General features: G+C 46.2%; 2 protein-coding genes across 2 annotated transcripts in view; one reads left to right on the top strand and one right to left on the bottom strand.

Moving 5' to 3' along the window:
- TRIP12 (thyroid hormone receptor interactor 12) overlaps positions 1-12,034 on the bottom strand; it is a 166,102-nt gene extending 154,068 nt beyond the window's left edge. Inside the window, exon 1 of the mRNA XM_058437454.1 lies at positions 11,948-12,034. The gene's annotated coding sequence lies outside the window, so the exon portion shown is untranslated. The remainder of the gene's footprint in view (positions 1-11,947) is intronic.
- FBXO36 (F-box protein 36) overlaps positions 1-12,401 on the top strand; it is a 93,924-nt gene that overhangs the window by 5,609 nt on the left and 75,914 nt on the right.

Here is a 12,401-nt window from a genome sequence, read left to right as displayed (position 1 = left end):
GGAAATGTGGTTAAACTGTGATTCATTCATGCCATAGAATACTATCCAACTTTTCAAAAACAATGCGGTGGATCTCTGTTTACTCAGTAGACCAAATAAAATCTTTAGCAAGAAAAGCAAGTTGCTGGATTAAACATAGCATATCCTACTTTTTTAAAAAAGTGTTTTAAATAAATGTTAGTGAGGTTTTAAATAATTCTTAAAAAGCTGGAATGTTGCACTCTTAGAGTTACAGATTTTTACTCTCTGCATTCATATTTCTGGAAGATCTGAATTTTCTACCATGAGCATTTATTTTTATAATCAGAGAAAAGCAATAAAGATTTAAAATGAAAGTGTAAATGGATAACTGTTACTTTGAGGTGGTGTCCTGCCTGTATTCCCCCTATTTGGCCAGCACCACCTTTCACCCACCTCCTTCATTGAATATTGAGGTTGAATATTGAATATTGAATAGCTTTGACGGCTGTGTCCCAAACTCCTGCTGTTTTTGTGGAGGGAGGATAATTCTAATTCTACAGTTTTAGAGTGCAGATTGATTAATGATTAATTTTGCAATTTTCCTTGCAAAATTTTAAGGAGGATTTTTGGCATTTTTGTTTTAGAGGCAGAATCTCATTCCGTCCCCCAGGCTGCTATGCGGTGGTACAGTCAGCTCACTGCAGCCTCAAACTCCTGGGCTCAAGCAATCCTTGCGCCTCTGTGTCCCAAAGTGCTGGGATTACAAGCATGAATTTCTGTACCCATCCTTAAGGAGAATTTAGTGTCTAGAAACTTCTGAGCTTTTTTTCTTTTCTTTTTTTTTTTTTCTTTTCTGAGACAGAGTCTTGCTCTGTCACCCAGGCTGGAGTGCAGTGGCATGATCTTGGCTCACTGCCTCCCAAGTAGCTGGGACTAAAAGCATGTACCACCCCACCCAGCTAATTTTTGTGTTTTTAGTAGAGATGGGGTTTCACCATGTTTGCCAGACTGGTCTCGAACTCCTGGCCTCAAGTAATCCGCTCGCCTCGACCTCCCAAAGTGCTGGGATTACAGGCGTGAGCCACCGCACCTGGCCTCTTTCTTTTTAATATAAGTAATAATTACTTTTGAGAAACTACAGGAGCCAGGTATGGTAGCTCACGCCTGTAATCCCAGAACTTTGGGAGCCTGAGGCAGGCAGATCACAAGGTCAGGAGATCAAGACCATCCTGGCCAACATGGTGAAACCCTGTCTCTACTAAAAAAAAAAAAAATAGAAAAATTAGCCAGGCATGGGGGCGGGCACCTATAGTCCCAGCTACTTGGGAGGCTGAGGCAGGAGAATGGCTTGAACCTGGGAGGCGAAGCTTGCAATGAGCTGAGATCAGGCCACTGCACTCCAGCCTGGGCAACAGAGCAAGACTCTGTTTCAAAAAAAAAAGAAAAAGAAAGACACAGCCAGGCGCGGTGGCTCATGCCTGTAATCCCAGCACTTTGAGAGGATGAAGCAGGTGGATCACGAGGTCAGGAGTTCAAGACCAGCCTGGCCAACATTCTACTAAAAATACAAAAAAATTAGCTGGGAATGGTGGCGCGCACCTGTAGTCCCAGCTACTCGGGAGGCTGAGGCAGGAGAATTGCTTGGACCCGGGAGGTGGAGGTTGCAGTGAGCAGAGATCATGCCACTGCCCTCCAGCTTGTGCAACAGAGTGAGACTTTGTCTCAAAAAAAAAAAAAAGAATGTTTTTTGCAGACTTCTAAGCTATCATGCCCATTCTGCCCACCGACCACCGTCCACCGCCAAAATGTTTCCACACAGAAAGAACTACTGCTGCTCCTTTTAAATTCCAAAAGTCAGTATCATACTTGTGCTTATTTATTTCCACAGCCTGGTCATCATAGCGAGATCCGATCTCTACAAAAAAATCTAAAAATTGTCCAGGCGTGGTGGCTCACACAGGTAATCCTAGCACGTTGGGAGACCTAGGCAGAAAGATCACTCGAGGCCAGGAATTCAAGACCAACCTGGCCAACATAGCAAGACCCCTTCTCTGTTTTTAAAAATAAATAATTAGCTGGGCGTGGTGACATGAGCCTGTAGTCCCAGCTGTTCAGGAGGCTGAGGCGGGAGGATCACTTGAACCTAAGTGTTTGAGGCTGCAGTGAGCCATGATCGTGCCAGTGCACTCCACTGAACAGAATGAGACCCTGTATCTTAAAGAAAAAAAATTACTGGCCGGGCGCGGTGGCTCACGCTTGTAATCCCAGCACTTTGGGAGGCCGAGGCGGGTGGATCCCGAGGTCAGGAGATCAAGACCACGGTGAAACCCCGTCTCTACTAAAAATACAAAAAATTAGCCAGGCGTGGTGGCGGGCGCCTGTAGTCCCAGCTACTCGGAGAGGCTGAGGCAGGAGAATGGCGTGAACTCGGGAGGCGGAGCTTGCAGTGAGCCGAGATTGCGCCACTGCACTCCAGCCTGAGTGACAGAGCGAGACTCCGTCTCAAAAAAAGAAAAAAAAAAAAAAAAAAGAAAAAAAATTACTTTCCTCATCTCTGTTGTTTGTGTTGATTTACACTCCACTTTTCAGCTGTCTTTGTTTTTCTTTCAAAGTCCCTTATTCTTCCCTCTTCCCTTAAGAAAGATGCTTTAGGCTGGGCACGGTGACTCATGCCTGTAATCCCAGCACTTTGAGAGGTCAAGACGGGCAGATCACCTGAGGTCAGGAGGTCGAGACCAGCCTGGCCAACATGGTGAAACCCCGTCTCTACTAAAAATACAAAAATTATCTGGTTGTGGTGGTGGGCGCCTGTAATCCCAGCTACCTGGGAGGCTGAGGCAGGAGAATCGCTTCAACTTGGGAGGCAACAGTTGCAGTGAACCACGATTGCGCCACTGCACTCCAGCCTGGGCGACAGTGATAACGCGTCTCAAAACAAAAAAGAGAGATGCTTTACCCCTTCGCCACTGCACCTGAGAACCTCAGCCCAGCTCAGCTGTGCTGGAGCCCTCCTCAAGGTGTGCTATGGTTTTCCCTCCTGCTGTCATTTACCCCCTCACTGCTCCTCCTGATGGCAGCAAGTGCAGCAAACATTCCCTTCCCTGCCCTACAGGTTAGGCCAGGTGTTTATAATAATAAACTGCATTATTCTTCTGTTCCTCATGTCTGACACACTTCAGAAAAATGATTCCCAATCGTGTCTTATGACACTCCAGGATGCGCCCAATTTAAGTTGTGAAATCCCTTTTAGTCAGAAATTTTTAATTTCTTTTAATTTTTTTAAGTGCCATATGGCACTTTTCTGAGGAGAGGATGGCATGATCCAAGTAAGGTGATTAAACTCTTAAAAATAACAGTATTCACTGTTTAGTTAGTCTAGTCAAGTGGCTCCTAAATCCTCATTTCAAAATCACATGACAACTGGACATAATTCCGGTATCACCTTTTCCCAGGTAAATTGTTCACTTGGTACCTGTGAGTGCCTGCTCAATCTGGGCAGTTAATTTGGTCTCACCCTACATTGACACAGATTTGCTTCATAATTATATGGGGCAGTAGAGCACTTAATTGGAAGTCACTGAGTCACAGATCCTTTCATTCCTCCTGCAGTCTGCAAGCTCTTGACCTGGGGCAAGGCACTTAATTTGTCTGAGCCCTATTTGCCTCATCAGCATAATAAGGTTACTAGTCTGAGAGATCACTAAGCTTTATCCCAGCTCTAAAGTGATGTTTCACTACCGGCATGTTGGCTCACACCTGTAATCCCAGCATTTTAGGAGGCCAAGGCAGGCGGATCAAGAGATCAGGGGTTCGAGACCAGCCTGGCCAGCATGGTGAAACCCCGTCTCTACTAAAAATACAAAAATGAGCTGGGTGTGGTAGCGCATGCCTGTAATCCCAGCTACTCTGGAGGCTGAGGCAGGAGAATCGCTTGAACCTGGGAGGTGGAAGTTGCAGTGAGCCAAGATCATGCCATTGCACTCTGGCCTGGGCAACAGAGTGAGGCTTCGGTCTCAAAAAAATAAAATAAAATGCTGTTTCACATGAAAGTAGTGTTTTTTGTTTTTGTTTTTTGCTTGTATATGTGTATATAATTTTTCTTTTTTAGACAGGGTCTTGATCTGTCACCTAAGCTGGAGTGCAGTGGTGCAATCATAGCTCACTGCAGCCTCCCCATGCTCAAGCGATCCACCCACTTTAGCCCCCTGAAAATAGCAGAGACTACAGGCCCGTTCCACTATGCCCAGCTAAGAAAGTAGTGTTTTAGGCTGGGCACGGTGGTCACACCTGTAATCCCAGCACTTTAGGAGGATGAGGTGGGCGGATCACGAGGTCAGGAGTTCGAGACCAGCCTGACCAACATGGAGAAACCCCGTCTCTACTAAAAGTACAAAATTAGCCTGGCGTGGTGGTGGGTGCCTGTAATCCCAGCTACTCAGAAGCCTGAGGCAGGAGAATCGCTTGAACCCGGGAGTTGGAGATTGCAATGAGCCAAGGTCATGCCATTGCACTCCAGCCTAGGCAACAAGAGTGAAACTTTGTCTCAAAAAAAAAAATTAGCTAGGCATGGTGGTGCACCTATAATCCCGGCCACTCAGGAGGCTGAAGCAAGAGAATCGCTTGAGAGACGGAGGTTGCAGTGAGCCGAGATCGCACCACTGCACTCCAGCCTGGGCAATACAGCAAGACTCTGTCTCAAAAAAAAAAAAAAGAAAGAAAAGAAAGTGGTGTTTTATACTGGAAAAAGCACTGGAGTTTTTTTTTTTTTTTCCTTTTCTTTTAGACAAATTGAGTTTGCATAGCCGGGCGCAGTGGTTTACGCCTGTAATCCCAGCACTTTGGGAGGCCGAGCCGGGTGGATCACGAGGTCTGGAGTTCAAGACCAGCCTGACCAACATGGTGAAACCCCATCTCTACTAAAAATTAAAAATTAGCCGGGCGTGGTGGCGCACGCCTGTAATCCCAGCTACTCAGGAGGCTGAGGTAGAAGAATCACTTGAAACCAAGAGTCGGAGGTTGCAGTGAGCTGCGATTGCGCCATTGCACTACAGCCTGGGTGGGCGACAGCAAGATTCCGTCTCAAGAAAAAAAAAAAAAATTGAGTTTGCATCGAAGATTGTGTATTAGAGGCTGGGCGCGGTGGCTCACACCTGTAATCCATTTGGGAGGATGAGGCGGGTGGATCACCTGAGGTCAGGAGTTCGAAAGCAGCCTAGCCAACGTGGTGAAACGTCTACTAAAAATACAAAAATTAGCCGGGCGTGGCGGTAGATTCCTATAATTCTAGCTACTCGGGAGACTGAGGTAGGAGAATCACTTGAACCCAGGTGGTGGGGCAGAGGTTGCAGTGAGCCGACATCACACCACTTCAGCCTGAACAAAAGAGCAAAACTCACACACACACACACACACACACACACACACACAAAGATTGTGTATTAGTAGCTGTGTGACCTGGCGTAACCTGCCTGATGTTCCATTCCGTTCTTCTGTGAAGTTAAGTTGTGGCTACTTCACAAATATAGTGAGAACCAGATGTATGTAAAAAGCACTCCAGGCCAGTATTTCTCAAAGAGAGGCATCATGAACCGGGTGCAGGGGTGCGAGCCTATAGTCCCAGCTATTGAGAAGGCTGAGGCAGAAAGCTTGAGCTCAAGAGTTGAGTACAGCCTGTGCAAAATACTGAGTCCCCCTCTATGTTGTTATTTTTTTTGAGATGGAGTCTTGCTCTGTCGCCCAGGCTGGAGTGCAATAGCACTATCTCAGCTCACTGCAACCCACACTTCCCAGGTTCAAACAATTCTCCTGCCTCAGCCTCCCTAGTAGCTGGGATTATAGGCACGCACCACCATGCCCAGCTAATTGTTGTATTTTTAGTAAAGACGGGATTTTGCCATGTTGGCCAGGCTGGTCTCCAACTCCTGAACTCAGGTGATCTGCCCCCTTTGGCCTCCCAAAGTGCTGGGATTACAGGCGTGAGTCACCGTGCCCAACCCCCCTTTAAAAAAAAAAATACACCAACATTAAAAAAAGTTTCGTGATTAGAAAAGATTGGAAAATTCTAAGTAAAACAAAATTATATTTCCTTCGTTTCTCTGAAATTTCTCAGAGCCTTTAAAATCCTATTTTGCAGCCGGGTGCAGTGGCTCACGCCTGTAATCCCAGCACTTTGGGAGGCCGAGGCAGGTAGATCACGAGGTCAGGAGATCAAGACCATCCTGGCTAACACGGTGAAACCCCATCTCTACTAAAAATACAAAAAATTAGCTGGGCATGGTGTGGGCGCCTGTAGTCCCAGCTACTCGGGAGGCTGAGACAGGAGAATGGCATTAACCTGGGAGGCGGAGCTTGCAGTGAGCCAAGATTGCACCACTGCACTCCAGCCTGGGAGACAGAGTGAGACCCCGTCTCAAAAAAATAAATAAATAAATAAAATAAAATGCTATTTTGCATATGAATCTCCAAGAGACTACTGCAGAGTGGAGCTTTTCCTATGACCACAGAACAGTCTTTTCCCTGAGCATCTTTAGGGACTGTGACTGGAATGCTGTTTGGAAAACCACTCAGCAGTCTGCCTGGTACACAGCAGAAAATGCTGAAGAAATGTTAAATACCGGCACCAAATCAGTCAAATTTTACCCTTTCCATGACTGTTTCATTTTCCTTATTTATTTTTACTTTTATTTTTATTTTTGAGACGGAGCTCTGTTGCCCAGGCTGGAGTGCAATGGCGCGATCTTGGCTTGCTGCAACCTCTACCTCCTGAGTTCAAATGATTCTCGTGCCTCAGTCTCCCGAGTAGCTGGGATTACAGGCACTTGCAACCACGCCTGGCTAATTTTCGTATTTTTCATAGAGACAGGGTTTCGCCACGTTGGCCAGGCTGGTCTTGAACTCCTGACCACAGCCTCTCAAAGTGCTGGGATTGTAGACATGAGCCACTGCGCTCAGCCTTTCCTTTGGTTTTACAAATAAATATGCTGCTGAGTTTCTGCAACCATTTTATTCTAACCTCCTCTTTAGAAATATTTTAAACTAATAATCCAAAAGAAAATACCTGCACCCTCAAATGTGTTATATGCCACATTTTAACACCTTAACTTGTGCTTCCAAAATCTGGATGAACATGTTTTGATGCACGCCACAGAGGAAAGCATCTGTCATCACTGTGAATATGGTAGAATTTCTTACAAATGTTTTATTGTTTGGGAAAGCTCAGCTCTGACCAACCCCCTGGATTTGTGCCTATACAAAGCAGGTATAATTGGAGCAGAGAGTAAGCCTGAAAATCATAAGAGTCTCAGACGCACCAGCTCAGCGCAAAATCTTGGAACGCTGACAGTTCACAAAAACGCACTGACCACCGTGTGATAATAATATCGAACATTAGCCAGATGTGGTGGTGCATGCCTGTAATCCCAGCTACTTGGGAGGTGGAGGCAGGAGAATGTCTTGAACCTGGGAGGTGGAGGTTGCAGCGAGCCAAGATCACACCATCACACTCCAGCCTGGGCAACAAGAGCGAAACTCCATCTCAAATAAGTAAATAAATAAAATAATAATAATAATATCGAGCTAGGGAGAGTATTAACACACAGTAATTTTCAATGCTTTTTTCTGAATTTGGTATTTGATAAGGATATAAGAATTTGGTAGATACTGTTAATGATTCAACTCTGTTAATGATTCAACAGAAGTCTTCCTGTCCTTACATTAGTGGATCTTTTGGATCCTTGGAATTGAAAGGTATCCTAAAATCAGCAGCATGAATCATTTTTAAAAAAATGGACTTCAACTCATTCCGTTACCAAATGTTCAAGTATCTTCTGTATATCAAGTGCTACCATGTGCTGTGCCAAGCACTGAGGATATGGTTGGGAGCAAAAGTATGTAGTCTGCCCTCATGGAGCTTACAGCCTAGTGGGAGATAGAGATACTGATCAGAAGGCCAGGTGCGGTGGCCCACCCCTGTAATCCCAGCACTTTGGGAGGCCAAGGCGGGTGGATTATTTGAGGTTAGGAGTTCAAGATCAGCCTGGGCAACATGGCAAAACCCTGTCTCTACTGAAAATACAAAAATTAGCTGGGTGTGGTGGCGGACGCTTGTACTCCCAGCTACTTGGGAGGCTGAGGCAGAATGCTTGAACCCAGGAGGCGGAGGTTGCAGTGAACCGAGGTCACGCGCCATTGCACTCCAGCCTGGGCAACAAGAGTGAAACTCCGTCTCAAAACAAACAAACAAACAAAAAAAAAACTAACCCATCCTCTCTCTCCCATTCTCACAGCACCTTCCTGTCTCTCCCCATCATGCTTCTATATTGCTGTGGCCAGAGTCACAGTTCTATCCTACAACTTCAATCATTTTATTCTCCTGTGCAAAAATCCTTGGCTAATGAACCCCTATTACCTAGACCAGCAGTTTCCAAACTTTTTAAAATAGAACACTTTTATGAAGAAAAATTCTTTACAGATTTTATCTGTATCTGTTTACAAATATCTATGTAAATTTATGCTTATCTATTAAAAGGGACATTTTATAAAGACAGATTGTTTTATAAGTTCAGATTAATAGTATTATTATGAAGTTAATGAGAACAAAGGAACTACTGTGATAAGAAAACTTCAAGCTGGGCACGGTAGCTCACACCTGTAATCCCAACACTTTGTGAGGCTGAGGCAGGAGAATTGCTTGAGCCCAGGAGTTCGAGACTAACCTGGGCAACAAAGTGAGACCTTGTCTCTACAAAAAAAATTTAAAATGAGCCAAGCGTGGTGGCATGCAACTGTGGTCCCAGCTACCTGGAAGGCTGAGGCAAAAGGACTACTTCAGCCCAGAAGGATGAGGCTACAGTGAGTCATGATTGTGCCACTGCACTCCAGCCTGGGTGACAGATCAAGACCTTGTCTCAAAAATAAAAAAGATTTGAGATGAAAACATTAGTGTTACTCAGCATCAATAGTAAATTTCTGCATTTTATTATAAAATTAAGCCTGATCCATGTAGCTGATCATAAATCGATTCTCCATATTAATCTAACATGAACTTCTAAAATTGCAAATGTAATCACCATATCTCACCAACTCTAAAATGCCCCTGATATAAGTCACATCATTATTTTATATATAGCCCAGAAAGAAAACAATGCTAATTAAACTTTGATTTCAGCGATTTTGTAAGAGAAAATGTGTCTCACAATCACTGGAATATAGTATGCCAACCACCTCACCTCCTTAAAAACCAATAATTTGGCTGGGCACGGTGGCTCACGCTTGTAATCCCAGCACTTTAGGAGGCCGAGGCGGGCAGATCACTTGAGGTCAGGAGTTTGAGACCAGCCTGGCCAGCATGATGAAACCCCATCTCTACTAAGAACATAAAAACTAGCCGGGTGTGGTGGCGGGCACCTGTAATCCCAGCTACTCGGGAGGCTGAGGCAGGAGAATCACTTGAACCCAGGAGGCAGAGGTTGCAGTGAGCAGAGATTACACCATTGCACTTCAGCCTAGGTGACGAGCAAAACTCTGTTTCAAAAAAATAATAATAATTTTAAAAATAATAAAAACCAATAACTTTTCATCTTCTCAGTATCAGGACAAAGCTCCTGACGGTGTTCTACAAAGCCAGCATAGCCTGGCCTCTGCCTTGCCACCCTGGCTCTCCCTGCTTCAGCAGTGTTGGCTTTTTTTCCACTCACCCAATTTTCCTGATCTCAAGTCAAGCTTCACATCGTCTGAGGAGGCTTTCCTGACCTTCTTACCAAGGCCACATCCTATCATAACACACTGTAGAACACATGGGTTTCTCTTTTTTTTTTTTTTTTTTTGAGATGGAGTCTCGCTCTGTCGCCCAGGCTGGAGTGCAGTGGCACAGTCTCGGCTCACTGCAAGCTCCGCCTCCCAGGTTCATGCCATTCTCCTGCCTCAGCCTCTCCGAGTAGCTGGGACTACAGGCGCCCGCCATCACGCCCGGCTAATTTTTTTTTTTGTATTTTTAGTGGAGACGGGGTTTCACTGTGGTCTCGATCTCCTGACCTCGTGATCCGCCCGCCTCGGCCTCCCAAAGTGCTGGGATTACAAGCGTGAGCCACCATGCCCGGCCTGGGTTTCTCTTTTTTTTAAGCAGGCTCAGAAGGGAAAGGGTGTCTCTTCTTGCCCAGGGGCCATGCTAATCTCTGTATCGTTTCAGTTTTTAGTATACGTGCTGGTGAAGCGAGCACAGGTCTCTCTTCTTGATAGCACTTACCATGGTGGACATTCTTAGTTTTGCTTATATGTTTATCTGATCAGTATCTTTTGGTTTGTTTGTTTGTATTTTAGACAGAGTCTCACTCTGCCGCCCCAGGCTGGAGTACAGTGGAGCGATCTTGGCTTTCTGCAACCTCCGCCTCCTGGGTTCATGTGATTCTCCTGCCTCAGCCTCCCGCATAGCTGGGATTACAAGCACCTGCCATCATGCCCGGCTAATTTTTGTATTTTTCGTAGAGATAGGGTTGTAGAGATGGCGTGAGCCACCGCGCCCAACCGGATGGGTTAGATACAACTTTCTTTGTTTTTTTTTTTTTTTTGAGGCAGAGTTTCGCTCTTGTCGCCCAGGCTGGAGTGCAATGGCGCCATCTTGGCTCACCACACCTTCTGCCTCCTGGGTTCAAGCGATTCTCCTGCCTCAGCCTCCCAAGTAGCTGGGACTACAGGCACCCGCCATCATGCCCGGCTAATTTTTGTATTTTTTGTGTAGATGGGGTTGTAGAGATGGTGTGAGCCACCGCGCCAGACCGGATTGGTTAGATACAACTTTCTTTCTTTTCTTTTCTTTTTTTTTTTTGAGGCGGAGTTTCACTCTTGTCACCCAGGCTGGTGTGCAATGACGCCATCTCGGCTCACCGCAACCTCCGCCTCCTGGGTTCAAGCGATTCTCCTGCTTCAGCCTCCCGAGTAGCTGGGATTACAGGCACCCGCTATCATTCCCCACCATCATGCCGGGATAATTTTTGTATTTTTTGTATAGATGGGGTTGTAGAGATGGCTCGAGCCACCGTGCCCGGCTGGATGGGTTAGTTTTCTTACCCCAAAGAACACCCTTTTTTTTTTTTCGAGGCAGAGTTTCGCGCTCTTGTCGCCCAGGCTGGAGTGCAATGGCGCCACCTCGGCTCACCGCAACCTCTGCCCCCTGGGTTCAAGCGATTCTCCTTCCTCAGCCTCCTGAGTAGCTGGGATTACAGGCACCCGCCATCATGCCCGGTTAATTTTTGTATTTTTTGTAGATATGGGGTTGTAGAGATGGCTCGAGCCACCGCGCCCGGCCGGATGGGTTAGTTTTCTTACCCCAAAAAACAGATACACTTTTTTTGGTTTTTTTTATTGTTGTTTTCTTGTTTCGTTTTTTTTTTTTGAGGAGGAGTTTCGCTCTTGTTGCCCAGGCTGGAGTGCGGTGGCGCCATCTCGGCTCACCGCAACCTCCGGTTCCCGGGTTCAAGCGATTCTCCTGCCTCAGCCTCCCCAGTATCTGGGATTACAGGCATGAGCCACCGCGCCCGGCCCAACAGATACAACTTTCTACCTCGTAATAATGTTTCAAGGATTATATGAGGTAAGATATACAAATTTTTTGCACATTTTCTTGCCCTATTTTACATTTTTATTATGTAACGTCCTTTCGTCCCAAGATGAGTCTTCCTCCTGTCTAAAACTGTATTAAAGTATCTGTTCAGCATTTTCTGAAAAGAACAACCTGGCCAGCATAGTGAAACCCCATTTCTACTAAAAAAAAAAAAAAAAAAAAGCCGGACATGGTGGTGTGCACCTGTAATCCCAGCTATTCGGGAGGCTGAGGCAGGAGAATCGCTTGAGCCCGGGAGGTGGAGGTTGGAGTGAGCTGAGATCACGCCACTGCACTCCAGCCTGGGTGACAGCGCGATTCTGCCTCAGAAAAAGAGAGAGAGAGAAACAGATTGGCATTTGGCTGGAAAAGTCGTTTCCACATTCATACCCTTTAAAGCCTCCGCTCCCGGGTTCCTGTCTTCCACACGTTGGTTCCCCAAGGCTCCCTCTTCTGAAGATGGCGGCCACCTTGGCCTTTACAGAAGCTCCTCGAGACCCTAAAGGAGCTAAGAACCGCCGGGCGCGCTGGCTCACGCCTGTAATCCCAGCACTTTGGGAGGCCAGGGTGGGCGGATCACCCGAGGTCGGGAGTTTGAGACCAGCCTGATCAACATAGTGAAACCACGTCTCTACTAAAACATACAAAAATTAGCCAGGCGTGGTGGCGCAGGCCCGTAGTCCCAGCTACTTGGAGGAGAGGTGGGAGGATTGCTTAAACCCAGGAGTCCAGGGTACAGTGTACCGGGATTGCGCCACATTGCAGCCTGCTCCGCTGGAGTGAGACCCTGTCTCAAAAAAATATATAAAAAAGGGCTAAGAAGCTGTTGGCAACATTTTTAATG

The sequence above is a fragment of the Hylobates moloch genome, unplaced genomic scaffold, assembly GCF_009828535.3.
Source record: "Hylobates moloch isolate HMO894 unplaced genomic scaffold, HMol_V3 SCAFFOLD_1, whole genome shotgun sequence".
In the NCBI taxonomy this organism is placed as follows: domain Eukaryota; kingdom Metazoa; phylum Chordata; class Mammalia; order Primates; family Hylobatidae; genus Hylobates; species Hylobates moloch.
This window is presented reverse-complemented; position numbering and strand designations above follow the sequence as displayed.